General features: G+C 45.8%; 1 protein-coding gene across 1 annotated transcript in view; it reads right to left on the bottom strand.

The window, feature by feature from the left end:
- Window positions 1–16844, bottom strand: part of ncanb (neurocan b) — a 234606-nt gene that overhangs the window by 51665 nt on the left and 166097 nt on the right. The window lies entirely within an intron of this gene.

Below are 16844 nucleotides of genomic sequence, written 5' to 3' on the forward strand. Positions count from 1 at the left end.
CCTGTCGCCTTAATCTCGTGTTTTTAGCCTCGTCAGTCCCCCTGATACACAGCGGCAATTCAGCATGGCCAATGTACCTAACCTTCACATCTTTGAATTGTGGAAGGAAACCAGAGCACCTGTGGACGAAACCCACGCAGACACAGGGAGAACGTGCAGACTCCACACAGAAGGTGACCTGGGATTGTAATTGAACCCAGGTCCCTGGCGCTGAGAGGCAGCAGTGCTAACCACTGTGCCACCGTGCCGACACATCGTCACATGCATTAGCATGCAGTGAAAAGTATTATTTCTTGCGTGCTATTAAGACAAAACATACTTTTATACTATACATAGGGGTGAAGGAAAGGAGAGAGTGCAGAATGTAGTGTTACAGTCATAGCTAGGGTGTACAGAAAGATCAACTTAATATATGTAGATTTGATTTATTATTGTCACATGTATTAACATACATGAAAAGTATTGTTTCTTGCACAATCTATGGACAAAGCATACCATTCATACAGTAGGAAACGAGAGAATGCAGAATGTAGTTATATTCATAGCTTGGGTGTAGAGAAAGATCAATTTAATGCAAGGTAGATCCATTAAAAAGTCTGATGGCAGCAGGGAAGAAGCTGTTCTTGAGTCGGCTGGTACGTGACCTCAGACCTTTGTATCTTTTTCCCGAAGGAAGGATGTGGAAGAGAGAATGTCCGGGGTGCGTGGGGTCCTTAATTATGCTGGCTGCTTTGCGGAGGCAGTGGGGAGTGTAGACAGAGTCAATGGATAGGAGGCTGGTTTGTGTGATGGATTGGGCTACATTCATGACCTTTTGTAGATTCTTGCGGTCTTGGGCAGAGCAGGAGCCATACCAAGCTTCGTTCAAAAGTCTGGCAGTAGCAGGGAAGAAGCTGTTCTTGAGTCGGTTGGTGCGTGGTCTCAGATTTCTGTATCTCTTTCCTGACAGAAGAAGATGGAAGAGAGAATGTCCGGGGTGCGTGAGGTCCTTAGTTATGCTGGCTGCTTTTGCAAGGCAGCGGGAAGTGCTGAATTTCTCATCTGATAGACGACAGTACGTCACTCCCTCTGCACTACAGGAGGAATATCAATCTCCCTGCAGTGTGTATTCGAGTGTCGAGAGAGGCACCTGAGCCCACAAGCTTCAGAGGTGAGAATGCTACCTCCCCCGAGCCAGGCCTGCTAACTCACTGCAAGGTGCAATCAATGAACAGAACTGTTGGGAAACTGTATATCTCTGCCTCCAAACACAAAACTCCTCACTACTCTATCGGCTGAAGGAATTTAGCTGCCTTCAGAAATCTTATGACGGTATACATCTCTGAAGCTGGCCTGATTAGCTGGGAAAGGGAATTTCCACCCCAGGCTAGGATCCAGCCACTCAGAGAGAGAAGAAAATCGCAAGCAGCAGCCCTTGTCCTATCATTTTATCTTTCATCTTAATTCTCCCCAAAGGAGAAATGTGCCAGAATATGAGTGATTTAAGCTTGGGAATTAAACAGCGAGGACCTGTAGCAAAAGATGACTGGCAATAGGAGAAGGAGTTATTTCTTTTCCAACTCGTGGAACCGTGCTGCGCAGAGAGAGAGTGAGAGGAGGCCATTTGGCCTATCATACCTATGTTGGCTCCAAGGAGAAGTCAAACAAATTGCTGACTCACTCTCTCTCTCTCTCTCTCTCATTCGCCGAGGTCACGCATGGATTCCCTCCCTTGAGTGGGCCAATCCTCCCCCTGGCTCTCCTCTTGCTCTTTATATATGTATAAAAATCCTTGGGATTTTCCTTAATCCCACCGTCCAATGCTTTCTCGTGATCCCTTTTAGCCCTCCTTCTTTCTTGCCTGGGGAGGAAAGAAAACTAAAAATCATGATTTGGTGCATGGTGCGAGAGTTTGGGGAGGAAAGAAAAAGCCACAGTAATAAGTTCAAAGCGGCAGCGAGACAATCTGCTGGTTGGCGGGAGTGAGAGGTCACTCAAAACGCAGTGGGGTCACGAGGCATGTAGTGAACTCACACACGGGCTCACAAAAGCGTAGACATTAGGAGCAGCCTTTCCAGGTAACAGATGCAAATTCAGCAATAAAAAAAATCCTTCTCGAGTTTAGAAAATGATTCGTTGGCAATTTCTTTCAGAAACGGAATAATTGTGCAGGGAGGTAATTTATAATTAATGAAGCCAATGCAGCTATCTCAAGCAGGGCCATCTGCATTTAATTTTCTAACAATTAGTCACATCTTATTAGTTGGAAATGGTTCTGTTAGAAAGCCATCTGTCACCCTGGCGACAGACTGGTAACTGGCAAGTTAAAAGATCCTCTCAACACCTTGATATTCTGGATGTGATGGGTTCACACAGGATGCCAATGTCTTGCCGTGTGCAGAGTGTTGGAACTGCGGCAAGAGGTAATGATTGACTCTGCAAAGGGACTAGACTGGCAAAGACGCAGAGTATAAACCTGGTCCATCCTTTGCTAACCTGGGAAAAGGGTGTTGACCAAGGGCGAGAGGCTGAGAACGTTGGCTCCATAATCTCTGGATTCAGAGCATCGAGACGCAATCTCACTGCAACACACAATATTCTGAAGAGGTTTGCCCGGGAAGACACTGTGAGGTTGTTTGAATCCGGAATACGGGCTCTTGATAATTACAGACTGAGACAAGGAGATATTTCTTCACTCAGAAGGTTGTGAGCATTTGGAATTCTCTACCACAGAGGGTTGTGGATGCTGCAACTTTGCATTTATTTAAGACTGAGATAGACAGATTTTTGCTCTCTCTGGGAATCAAGAGATATAGGGAAAGTGAAGTTCATAGAATACTACAGTGCAGAAGAAGCCCTTCAGCCCATCGAGTCTATGTTGAAACACAAGATCATTGTGTTGAATCGTTTTGCCGGCACGATGGGCTGAATGGTCCACATCCTGCTCCTATTTCTTCAGTTTTTATGTTCTTGTGGATCATTGTGGCACAGTGGCACAGTGGTTAGCACTGCTGCCTCACAGCGCCAGGGATCCAGGTTCAATTCCTGGCTTGGGTCACTGTGCAGAGTCTGCACATTCTCCCCATCTCTGTGTGGGTTTCCTCCGGGTGCTCTGGTTTCCTCCTACAGTCCGACAGACGTGCTGGTTAGGTGAATTGGCCATGCCAAATTCTCCCTCAGTGTACCCGAACAGGCACCAGAGTGTGTCAACTGGGGGATTGTCACAGCAACTTCATTGTAGTGTTAATGTAAGCCTACTTGTGACACTAATCATAGAATCCCTACAGTACAGAAGGAGGCCATTCAGCCTATCAAGTCTGTACTGATCACAACCCACCCAGACCCTATTCCTACAACCCCATTTACCCTGCTAATTCCCCCGACATGAGGGTCAATTTAGCATGGCCAATCAACGCAAAATCTTTGAGCTGTGGGAGGAAACTGGAGCAGACCCGTACAGACATGGGGAGAATGTGCAGGCTCCACACAGACAGTGACCTGGCACAGACAGAGGCTGGAATTGAACCTGGGACCCTGGCATTGTGAGGCAGCAGTGCTAACCACTGTCCCGCTGCCCATAATAAATAAACTTTCAAAAAACTTCATTCTGATTTCAGTATCTTTGGAGGGGTATAACTTGGGATATTGTAGCATGATGGGTAGGTCACTGAATTAGTAACCCAGACTTACTTAGACTTCATTCCTCCGAAAAATGGGAAGCAAGGTTCTGCTACCAGCCCTGGTCCATTGCAATTTCTTTCATTCTAGCCCAGCTCTTGACAGTCCTCCTTAATTATACTTCACCAGCTGCCCTCTACTCAGCCCTTTCTGCTTCTTCCGTCCGCTGGCGTCATTCCAATCCAAGTTTCAGCACCAAAACCATCACCAAAAACTGTCACCGGGAACGTCTGAACTCTCTTCCAGTTTGGAAAACGTTCCAGGCGCAGTGGGAAATAAGAATCTATCGACGTGAATGTCTTAGGCATCAGCGAGATGCAGTGGACAAGCCAAGGGCCAACCAGTCAAGGTCAAAAGAATAGGAGGAGGCCATTCTGCCCCTGAAATCTACTCTGCCAATCTACTAGATCATAGCTGGTCTCATAAATTTGTTAATGATAATCCAACACATCAACTAATGAGATTTTTGATAAGGATCATTAAAGATCACTCTGATTTAAATACTCAACGTTTACAATAGGGGTGGCACGGTGGTTAGCACTGCAGCCTCACAGTGCCAGGGATCCAAGTTCGATTCTGGCTTGTTCTCCCCATAGTTTCTTCCGGATTCTCCAGTTTCCTCCCACAATTCAAAGATGTGCGGGTTAGGTTAATTGGCCATGATAAATTGCCCCTTAGTGTCAGGGAGACTAGCAGGGTAAATAGTGAGGTATTGGGGATAGAGCCTGGGTGGGGATTATTATCAGTGCAGATTCAATGGGCCGAATGGCCTCTTTCCATACTGTAGGAATTCCATAAATCTTTACTTATCTTTGAGAGGAGTATTGTGGTCCCTGTAGGGTTAGTACAATGGCTTTCACACAATAAACTGCACATCTTAATGATCTTTATTACAAATTCCATGTTCATCTTAGAGATATTAAGGTCAGAATTTTCCAATAAAGCGAAGATATTTCACTGGGTGACTGAGTGAGCTGCAGCATTGTTCCTATAAGTGATAACTCATAACCTCAACAGCATCAAACACGTAACTGAATGAAGATGGCCTTTCAGTTAAATGAAAGGAGAAGCGTCCGACACCACAGTCAGTGTGATATTTAATTCACTCTTTGAGCATTAATCTGTTGTTGAATTCTTGATTGCAAAGAACAACGGAGAATGTACAGAATAGAAAAGGCGACTCAATTCAAAGGGCTCACGTCAGTGTTGTCAGTGAGACACACACATCCTCCTCTAACACACAGCGTGGTGGCAGAGTTGTTAGCACTGCTGCTGCCTCACAGTTCCATTTGATTTGATTGGCTTGGATTTTTGATTTGATTTATTATTGCTGAACGTATTAACATACAGCGAAAAGTATTGTTTCTTGTGGGCCATTCAGGCAAAGCACGCAGGAAACAATGCTTTTCGCTGTATGTTAATACATGTGACAGTAATAAATCAAATCAAAATCAAACAAAGCATACCGTTCACAGAGAAGGAAAGGAAAGAGTGCAGAATGTAGTGTTACAGTCACAGCTAGGGTGTACAGAAAGATCAACTTAATGCAAGCTAAGTCCATTTAAAGTCTGACAGCAGCAGGGAAGAAGCTGTTCTTGAGTCGGTTGGTACGTGACCTCAGACTTTTGTATCTTTTTCCCGATGGAAGAAGGTGGAAGAGAGAACGTCTGGGATGCATGGCTTAATTATGCTGGCTGCTTTGCCAGGCTGCAGGAAGTGTAGACAGAGTCAATGGATGGGAGGCTGGTTTGCATGATGGATTGGGCTACATTGATGACCCTTTGTAGTTTCTTGTAGTCTTGGACACAGCAGGAGCCATACCAAGCTGCGATACAACTAGAAAGAATGCTTTCTCTGGTGCATCTGGAAAAGTTGGTGAGAGTCATAGCTGACATACCAAATTTCCTTAGTCTTTGTCAGAGACCTGGGTTCGATTCCCAGCTTGAGTCACTGCCTGTGCGGAGTCTGCACATTCTTCCCATGTCCACATGGGTTCCCTCTGGGTGCTCTGGTTTCCTCCAACAGTCTGAAAGATGTGCTGGTTAGGTGCATTGGCCATGCTAAATTCTCCCTCAGTGTACCCAAACAGGCGCCAGAGTGTGGCAACTGGGGGATTTTCACAGTAACTTCATTGCAGTGTTAATGTAAGCCTACTTGTGACACTAACAGATAAATTTTCAACTCAACTGAAGGGAGGAGTGATGGCCTAGCAGTATTTTTGCTCGCCCATTAATCTAGAAACTCAGCTAATGTTCTGGGTACCCGGATTCGAATCCTACCACAACAGATGGTGGAATTTGAGTTTCATTTAAAATATCTGGAATTAAGAATCTATGGATGACCATGAAACCATTGCCGATTGTCAGAAAAACCCATGTGGTTCATTAATGTCTTTTAGGGAAGAAAATCTGTCGTCCTTACCTGGTCTGGCCTTCACGTGACTCCAGAGCCACAGCAATGTGGTTGAATCTCAACTGCCCTCTGAACAAGAGCAACTAAGGATGGGCAATAAATTCTGACCTTGCCAGTGAAGCCTATGTCCCGTGAATAAATAACAAAATACACTCCTGACCTCTGCCTAGAATCATAGAATCCCACAGTGCAGAAGAAGGCCATTCGGCCCATTAAGTCTGCACTGAGCACAATCCCAGACAGGCCCTATCACCATAACCCCACATAGTTACCCTCCTAATCCCTGACATTAAGGGGGAATTTAGCATGGCCAATCCACCTAATCTGCACATCTTTGGACTGTGGGAGGAAACCTGAGCACCCGGAGGAAAACCACACAGACACGGGGAGAATGTGCAGACTCCACACAGACAATGACCTGAGCCGAGAATTAAACTGGGTTCCTCAGCCGTGAGGCAGCAGTGCTAACCATTGCGCCACCATACCAGGTGGGCAGATCCCAATAAAACTGTGTTGTTACTTAGATTCGTTGAATCCATACAGCAGGACAAGGTCATTCAGCCCATCATAGCTGTGGCAACATTTTGAAAGAGCCATCCAATTAGTTCTGTCTTTTTTCCCTACAGCCCTTTCGATTATTTATTCAATCTCTTTTTCAAAAATACATTGACCCATCACACCTGTACCACTCTGCTTCCTTCCCCCTCAGGTAAGCATCAAACCTCGCCCTAAATGAGCCATTCCCATAAGCAGCAGGTCACACATTCTCTCCACTCCATCAGACCATAAGATATAGCAGCAGAATTTGGCCACTCAGCCCATCGAGTCTGCTCCGCCATTCGTCATGGCTGACATGATTCTCATCCCCATTCTCCTGCCTTCTCTCCACAACCCTTTATTGATCAAGAACCTACCTATCTCCATCTTAAAGACACTCAGTGATCCAGCCTCCTCAGCTCTCTGTGGCAAAGAGTTCCACAGATACACCACTCTCTGGCTGAAGAAATTCCTCCTCATCTCTGTTTTAAAGGAGTGTCCTTTCACCCTGAGGTTGTGCCCTCTGGTTTGGACAGGATTTCCTGGTTTCCGGGCAAGCGCAGCTGGAAAATCCCATCCGTCATCTGTAAGACATCCTGAAAACCACCTCTTTATGAGCTTTTTATAAATATTAGCCAGGCCCCATGCATGATCTTCTTCAAATAGAGCATTTGGTTTCTTCATGGCCACCTGTGAGAACCGACACAGCTCAGTGTAACAGCTGATCCAAAAGAAGGAATCGCTGACGGTGCAGCACTCCCTCGGTACCGCACTACACTAGGAGTATCAGCCAAGAGTTAGTGCTTAAGTCTCTGAAGTGAGACTTGAACACAGTGAGAACTGCCCACTGAGACTCCGCTGATATCCAACAGCAGTGACACTCAGAACGATCTTCTGGGTGTTGAGCTATGTGCGTCAGGTGATGAGATGGGGAAGGGTGCAACCTCTTTACTCTGAATGAGAAAAAAAAATGATTGGTTGACTATCCTCTCTCTTATGTAGCTATCTTTGATTGAACCCGGGTTCAATTCCAGCCCCAGGTCACTGTATGGAGTTTGCACGTTCTCCCCGTGTCTGCGTGGGTTTCCTCTGGGTGCTCCCACAGTCCAAAGATGTGTGGATTAGGTTGATTGGTCATGATAAATTGACCCTAGTTTTGGGGGGATTAGCAGGGTAAATATGTGGGATTACGGGAATAGGGTGAGATTGTTGTCGAAGCAGGCTTGATGGGTTGAATGGCCTCCTTCCGTCCTGTAGGAATTCTATGACTGACAGCCACAGAATTGCATGTTCTCATCAAGGGGTGAACAATCAGGGGTGGGAACCTGGGCTGAATTTGCCCTTCAGTGTCCAGAGCAGGAGGGTTGATCGCTTTGTACATCGGTGTGGCTGTGATCATCGGGCAAAGCACAGCACAAGCACTGTAACTGGGATCTTCTGGCATCAGTTACACACACATCCTTCACCCAAACTAAACCATCCAGCGAACCTTCAAAGGACTTAATGAGCGGAGGAGAAACACGCCTGTAAAATTTCGCAGTGATTACTGCATGTACATGCAAGGACCGCAGGAGCAGATGTGTAATGTTGCACTGTAGAACTGTTGTTTATTTAACCAGTCTCCCGGAGCTTGTCCAAAGGGTATACCGTTGCTCCAGTTCCATGATTAACAAGCCCCAGTAGCCTGTATAAGATGTTTCTATAACACTAATTCACTCCATCTTTAATAAAGCTTTGGCAATCCATTCATAAAGATTACCAGTGATATATTAAATGGCAAAACCGCCATTTCGGCAGATGTCTTTTCCTCAAGTTCTTTAATCTGTTTTATATTGTTTTACAAGATTATAAACAGTTGCCGTAGCTTGAATAGCACTCATCTGGCTAATGAGTCATCAATTTGCCATGAATTCCGCAGAGAGCAGGGACGCATCAATAACATCTGACATGAAGGGCGTTCTGAATAGTGCCACATTCCTCTCCCCGTCCACATGTATTCCTGCTTATTAAAGGGAATGTTGGCAGCCAAAAGCATTCACCACTATCCCCCCCCCCACCCCCTCCCACAGCACCATTTGCAACTTGGCACTGAAGAAGACAAGTGTTTCGCTAATTACACAGGTTTGAATATCTCTGCCTTGACTAGGGAGCCTATCATTGCTTGTGTTCCTCATGTTATCCAGTTACACAAGACAAAGATATTTGCTGTGTGCTGGGTAACCTGTCTCCTACGTCGCTGTCCAACCCCTCTCTCCATCACCATCTTTCTTGTCTTGCCAGTTGTCAGTCTTGGTTCGATGGGCATCCCCCTCTCACCTCTGATACATGAAGGTTGTAGGTACAAACCGCACTCCGGAGACTTTAGCACATCATTACGGATGACACGTCCACTGCTGGTACTGAGGGAGTGATGTACCGTGGGAGCCGACGTCCTTCAAATGAAATATTGCAATAAAGTCCCATCTACCACCTTTGCTCGATGTGAAAGTACTAAATCTACAATTCCCAGCCGAGCGGGGAAGCTCTCGCTGGGATCCTGGCTGATCTTCATCCCCCAACCAGACCCAAAAACAAATGATCTGATCATTGCACATTACAGATTGTGGGATCTTGCTGTGCATAAGTTGGTTTCCCGCACTACAACAGCGACTAAACTCCAAAAATTGTTTAGATAATAACAAAGTACTACGGATGCTGGAACAAAGAACAAAAATAAAGAAAATTACAGCACAGGAGCAGGCCCTTCGGCCCTCCAAGTCTGCACCGAACATGTTGCCTGTCTGAACTAAAATCCCCTTCCCTTCCGGGGGCCAGTTCCCTCTATTCCCGTCCTATTCTTGCATTTGTCAAGATGCCCCTTAAAACGCACTATCGTGTCTGCTTCCACAACCTCCCCCAGCAGTGAGTTCCAGTCACCCACCACCCTGTGTGTAAGGGACTTGCCTCGTACATCTCCTTTAAACCTTGCCCCTCACATCTTAAACCTATGCCCCCCAGTAATTGGCTCTTTCACCCTATCTGAAATGAAAAACAGAAAATGCTGGAAAATCTCAGCATCTGTGGAGAGAGAATAGAACTAACATTTCAAGTCTGGGTGACCTTTCATCAGAGCTCCCTTCCAGGGAGTCTTAGCCTGCGGTTTGACTCCTTCCCTATTCATACTATCCACAATACTGTCTGCCTCTCAGATGCTCCACAGTGTCCCCAACTCCAGCTCTGACGAAGGGTCATCGCAACTCGAAACAATGGCTCTATTCTCTCCCCACAGATACAGCATGACCTGCTGAGACTTTCCAGAACTTTCTGTTTTTGATTCATAACATACTTCATTGGCTGGGAAGTGCATTGGGAGCCTGAAGCGGTGAAAGGTGCTATAGAAATGAAGCCTTTCATTTATTTTATTGATACCACAAGGTTGGTAACCCTGAACTTAACATCCATCCACAGATTCCATTTTCAGACATACAGAAGCTTCAAATACCTTTCCTACACGTTCCTCCTCTTGTATCCTCATTAATGTTATGCACTAAGCCTTTGAAATAACTCCTCAGAGGCCGGTGTCTCTTCACCAGGCTCCCTTTATTTACAAACTTGCCTTCACTCTTAAGAGTGTTTCAGATACAAAGTCAGAATCCAAAGGGTCTGTAGACCACAAACTCCTCATAAAATACACAGGAGAAACTCCCTGATTGGGCAGGCAATCAGCACCTCAATCAGGGAGCTCATACTCCAAGAGGTCAAATTCATGGGCCTTGTTGAGGTCAATACAGCCTACTCACTCTATTCTTACTCATTCACTTCCAGAACTCCTCATCTCTCCACCTTCACAATTTAGATAAATGCGAGGTGATGCATTTTGGTAGATTGAACCAGGGCAGGGCTTACTCAGTTAATGGTAGGACGTTAGGGAGAATTACAGAACAAAGAGATCTAACTGTACAGGTCCATAGCCCCTTGAAAGTGGAGCCACAGGTGTACAGGGTGGTGAAGAAGGCATTCGGCATACTTGGTTTCATTGATCAGAACACTGAATACTAGAATTGGGACGTCTTGTTGAAGTTGTACAAGACATTGGTAAGGCCACACTTGGAATACTGTGCACAGTTCTGGTCACCCTATTACAGAAAGGATACTGTTAAACTAGAAACAGTGCAAAGAGATTTACTAGGATACTACTGGGACTTGATGGTTTGAGTTTAAGGAGAGGCTGGATAGATTGGGACTTTTTTCTCTGGAACGTAAGAGGCTGAGGGGTGATCTTATAGAGGTCTATACAATAATGAGGGGCACAGATCAGGTAGTCAATATCTTTTCCCAAAGATAGGGGAGTCTAAAACTAGAGGGCATAGGTTTAAAACGAGAGGGGGAAGATACAGAAGTGTCCAGAGGGACAATTTTTTCACATAGAGGGTGCTGAGTGTCTGGAATGAGCTGCCAGATGTACTAGTAGAGGTGAGTACAATTTAGTTTATTAAAAAGCATTTAGACAGTTACATGGATAAGATGGGTATAGAGGGATATGGGCCAAATGCGGGCAATTGGGGCTAGCTTTGGAGTTTAAAAAAAAGGGGCAGCATGGACAAGTTGGGCCGAAGGGCCTGTTTCCATGCTGTAAACCTCTGTGACTCTATGAATCTATGACAATTTGTCTTATTTATTCATTCACAGGATGTTGGTGCCACTGGCAAGGGCAGCATTTATTGTCCATCGCCAAACTCCCATAGCAAAGAGGTGGAGAGCCACCTTCTTGAACGATTACAGACAATCTCATAACAATGTTAAGGAGGGAGTCACAGGAGTCTCAGCAATGATGAGCGGACAGCAATGGGTGCCCAATCAGGATGTGATGTGACTTGGATGTGATGAGAGTTGGAGATTGCGCTGCTCCCATGTCTTTTTTAAGGTCATAAGAAATGGGAGTGGGATTAGGCCATTTGGCCCATCGAACTTGCTCCACCAGTCAACAACATCATGGCTGATCTGACTGAGATCTTTCCTGCCTGTCTCCTATAACCCTTGACCCCCTTGTCAAGCAAAAATCTGCTTAATGATTCCCTGAGAGAAGTGATTCTCTGTCTTAAATGGGAAACCCCTTATTTTTAAACCGTGTCACCTCATTTTAGATTCCCTCACGAGAGGAAACCTCCTCCCAAGCAAAGACCCCTCAAGATCTTATATGTTTTAATAAGATCATCTCTCATTCTTGTAGACTCCAATGCGCATAGACCCAATCTGCTCAACCTTTCCTTGTAAGACATCTCAGAAATCAGCCAAGTGAAACTTCTCTCAACTGTTTCCAGTACAAATATATCCCTCCCTAAGTAAGGGTACCATACACAGCATTCTCGATGTGATCTCACCGATGCCCTGTACACCTGTAGCAAGGCTTCCATAGAATCCCAACAGTGCAGAAGGAGGCTGTTCAGTCCAGTTTGTACAGGTCCCACTTCCCCCATAACTAGACCCAATGCCCCAGGGATCTGAAACCCTTACCCTGACACCATTGCTTCAGCCACATATTCATCTGATATATCCTGTTATTTCCACTCTGGATAGCACGTGGCACTGGTTGTAATCCTGAGGTCGCTACCTTTGAGGTCTGACTCTTCAGCTTACTTCTGAGCTCCCTATACTCCTCTTTTATAGAGGACCTCAACCTCTCTTTTACCCATGTTGTTGGCCCCAATGTGTACCACAACCACTGTTCACAACCCCCACCCTAACATCCCCCTCCAGAATGCAGGCACTCTGAGATATCCTCGATATGAGCATCAAGGAGGCATTATACCATCCCAGAGTCTCATTTACAGCCACAGAAATGCCTAGCTATTTCCCTTACAATTGAATCCCCTGTAACTATTGCATTCCCATAATTTTTGCTCCTCTCCCTTGTAGCAGAGCCAACTGTGATGTAACATTTGGCTGTTGCTGCTTTCCTCTGAGAGATGGTGCCTGGGGACACAGGAGCATCTGAGAGTATTGTGAATAGCACGTATAGAGACACCACACCGCAGGCTAAGGGCCCGCAGGTCAGAAGATCACCTGCCTTGGAAGATGACCACCAGGCAGAGCAAAAGAACAAGGCAGGCAATCCAAGAATTTCCTGTGGCTATTCCCCTGCAGAACAGAGATACCATTTTGACACTGTTGGCGTGTAGGGGGGAGGTGGCTGGTTGAGGGGGGAGGTGGCGGGTTGGGGAGGGTGGGATGATCCCCCTCCTACCTACCCCCAACCAGCCCAACTTGTCCACGCTGCCCTTTTTTTAAAACCTCTAAGCTAATCCCAATCGCCCGCATTTGGCCCGTATCCCCAAAGTCAGTCCAACATCTGCAAGGCATAAGTCAGAAGTGTGATGGAATACTGGTCGGGATGGATGCAGCTCCAACAACACTCAGGAAGCACAACACCATCCAGAATAAAGCAGCCCATTTGATTGTCATATCTTCCACAAATGTTTTCTCCCTGCACCACTGACACAAACTGGCAGCAGTGTGTACCATCTACAAGGTGCACTGCAGCACTCACCAAGGCTCCTTAAGCAGCACATTCCAAACCTATGACCACTTTCATCTAGAAGAACAGCAGCAGGTACATAGGAACACCTAGTGCTGTGAGGCAGCAGTGCTAACCACGGTGCTGTGTTAGGGATGGTAATATTGACTCAGCCAACAGAGTTCGCATACATGACTAAATAGAAAAAACACTGCAATATATTTCCTCTAACAATGTACAAATTTTAAAAATCCAAATCTCTTATCAACCAGTAATGAGTTACCTTATTTTTCTTTTTCCCTAGTTTTAGCCCTCGTCATGTCCTCGGATCATAGAATCCCTACAGTGCAGAAGGAGGCCATTTGACCCATCGAGTCTGCACTAACCGCAATCCCTGCAGCTCCATGCGTTTGCCCCAACTCGTCCCCCTGATACCGAGGGGCAATTTAGCATGGCCAATCCACCTGACCCACACATCACGGGAGGAAACCCATGGAAATACAGGGAGGATGTGCAAACTCCACACAGACAGTGACCCAAGCAGGGAATCAAACCCAGGTCCCTGGCACTGTGAGGCAGCAGTGCTAACCACTGTGCCACCCTAACCATACAACCCACCAAGATTTCTGCGTGTGACTAATTCGGGCTGGCCTTTTGAGTACCCCTGGCTTTTATTGTTCTGCGCTGATAACCAGCTCACGAATGCCTCTCTCTGCCTGCTATTCCTTCTTTAAGACCCTCCCAAAAATTTACCTCTTTGGCCAACCTTTAGCTCCTCTGGACACTTACTTCTGTGTGCCCGTCTGTGTCCAGTTTTGTTTGATAACACGCCTGTGAATTGCCTTGAGGTGAGTTGCTACAGTAAGTGTGCAACATCAACACTTTTTCTTATAGCTGTGCACCTTAACCCTTGACCAGATTCCTCAATTTAAAAAATCTCAGCGGTCTTCAACCAAGCTATGTGACAGAAATCGAACTCCAAACAAGACATTATGATTAATCGCACCAAGAATCCTCACCAAGGTCAGTCAAAGAGAAATCCTCCAGCCCACCTTTCTGAGGGAGTTCCTTCCCTGAGTCAAGCCCCATTGGTTTGGTTATTCTTCCTATGCAGGTCTGGATATTTAATGTCAGTTTACTCATAACTCTCAGTCTCTGTTGTCCACTGAATGCCTTCAGGAACCTTCTGGGACTACCTGTCAAACTGTGATTGATGCAGCGCAATTATAATGTAAATCAGGAGAGATAACAGATACAGGGGATGACAGGACAGAGGTTGGCTTGATGCTTTCATAAGCATTTACACAAATCTATACCTCAATCCTTGTTTCAACAACCTAAGTCGTTTTGTTCCTCCTCTGAACACAATCAAGCCACAATTGGTTCAGTGTTTGCAGAGCAAAAATAAGCTGAAACGATCTTATCACGGCTGAGAGAGGAATGTAATTATTTAGGTCTTTGACACCTTAATTTGCCGTGAAGAAATAGATGTCATGGGGACACCCGCCTTGTGTGCTGCAGAGGAGAATAGACAGAGCGCCATGAGCAATGGAACACTGTATTTCACACAGACTGAAAGGGGCAGCACGGTGGCACAGTGGTTAGCGCTGCTGCCTCACAGTGCCAGGGACCTGTGTCCGATTCCCGGCCTGGGTCACTGTCTGTGCGGAGTCTGCACGTTCTCCCTGTGACTGCGTGGGTTTCCTCCGGGTGTCCGAAAGATGTGCTGGTGAAGTGCATTGGCCATGCTAAATTCTCCCTCAATGTACCTGGAGTGTGGCAACTAGGGGATTTTCACAGTAACTTCATTGCAGTATTAACGTAAGCCTACTTGTGACATTAATAAATAAGCTTTAAACTTTTAGAAGGCATACAAGAGGTAAAAATTGCAGTGGCCAAAACAACACACCAAAGGATACGAAGGCGCAATTTGAAACCATCTTTAGAAACCAAAGTCAAAGTTGATACCCCAGTGTAGCACTGTGGAGTTTTATTTATTAATTCTTCCATGGCCAGGCCAGCATTTATTGCCCATCCCTAATTGCCCTTTGGGAAGGTGGTGCTGAGCCTCCTTCTTCAACCACAGCAGTCCATATGGTGTAGGTGCATCCACAGTGCTGTTAGGGAGGGAGCTCCAGGATTTTGACCCAGCGACAGGGTAGGAAAGGCACCACATTTCCAAGTCCAGATGATGAGTGGATTGGAGGGGAACGTGCAGATGGTGGTGTTCCCATTTATCTGCTGTCCCTGACTTTCTCAGTGCTTAAGGTTACAGGTTTGGAAGGCGCTGTCGAAGGAGCTTTGATAATTTGTTGCAGTGCATCTTGAAGATGATACACACTGCTGCCACTGTGCATCGGTGATGGAGGGAGTGAATATTTGCAGGGTTAAATAGGGTGCCTCTCAAACAGGCCATTTTGTCTTGGATGATGTTGAACTGTTGAATAGTTGTTGGAGCTGCCCGCATCCAGGCAAGTGGAGAGTATCCCATCACACTCCTGACTTGGATAGGTCCCAGTAAAACTGTGTTGTCACTTAGATTCATTGAATCCATACAGCACGAGGGAGGCCATTCAGCCCATCAAAGCTGTGGCAATGCTTTGAGCTCACCCACACACCTTCAATGGCACCTTCCAAACCCATAACCATGACTATCTAGAGGGACAAAAGCAGCAGATACATGGGAACATCACCACTTGGAAATCTCCCTCCAAGCCACTCACCATCCTGACTTGAAAATCCATAAAGGTTCATTCTCTGTCACTGGGTCAAGATCATGTAACAGCACTATGGATATAACTACACCACATGGACTGCACCAGTTCAAGAAGGCAGCTCACCATCACCTTCTCAAGGTTGATTAGGAAGGGCAGGAAGTGCTGGCTTGACCAGTGACACTCATTTCCCACGAATGAAAGACAAAGTCCAACATGAATCTTCCGAACTGTTTGCTGTACCTGCATGCTTGCTTTCAGTGACTGATGCACAAGGCCAACCAGGTCCCTCTGTATGTTAACATTTCCCAATCTATCACCATTTGAGTAATACTCTGCCATTTTGTTTCTCCATCTGGAGCGGGTGGACTTCAACTTGCCTCGATCACTTTGAAGCCTATTAACATCCTCCTCAGCACTCTGTCCCACCAAGTTTCATGTCTTCAGCAAAGTTGGGAAACTTTGGTTCCCTCATCCAGATCATTGATGCATATTGTGAATAGCTGGGTCCCAAGAACTGGTCCAGGCAGGACCCCACTAGTCACTTCATGCCATTTTGAAGAAGACTCATTTATTCCTACTCTCTGTTTCCTGTCTGCTAACCAATTCTCAGTCCATGTCAACATATTACCCCTAATCCTATGGGCTTTAATTTTGGATTCTGGCCTCTTCAATCTTAAAAGTTTTCTGAAAATTCAAATGCACTACATCTACTGGTTCACCTTTATCTATTCTATTAGTTATGTCCTCAAAAAGCTCCAGCAGGTTTGATAAGTGTAATTTTCCTTTCCCTTTTTAATATGCGTTTACCAGAAGTGCCCTCAATACCCGAGCTGGGAACAAATCTAATACAGCATTTCAATTAGAATGCATTCATAGAATCTCTACAATGCAGAATGGGGCCATTTGGCCCATCAAGTCTGCACCGGTTCTCCAACAGAGCACCATATCTGTGTTGTATTCCTATAACCTCATGTATTCACCCCACTATTCTCCCTTTGAGCACTAAGGAGGCAATTTGGCATGGCCAA

The sequence above is a fragment of the Carcharhinus amblyrhynchos genome, chromosome 26, assembly GCF_965287045.1.
Source record: "Carcharhinus amblyrhynchos chromosome 26, sCarAmb.v2.hapA, whole genome shotgun sequence".
Lineage (NCBI taxonomy): Eukaryota > Metazoa > Chordata > Chondrichthyes > Carcharhiniformes > Carcharhinidae > Carcharhinus > Carcharhinus amblyrhynchos.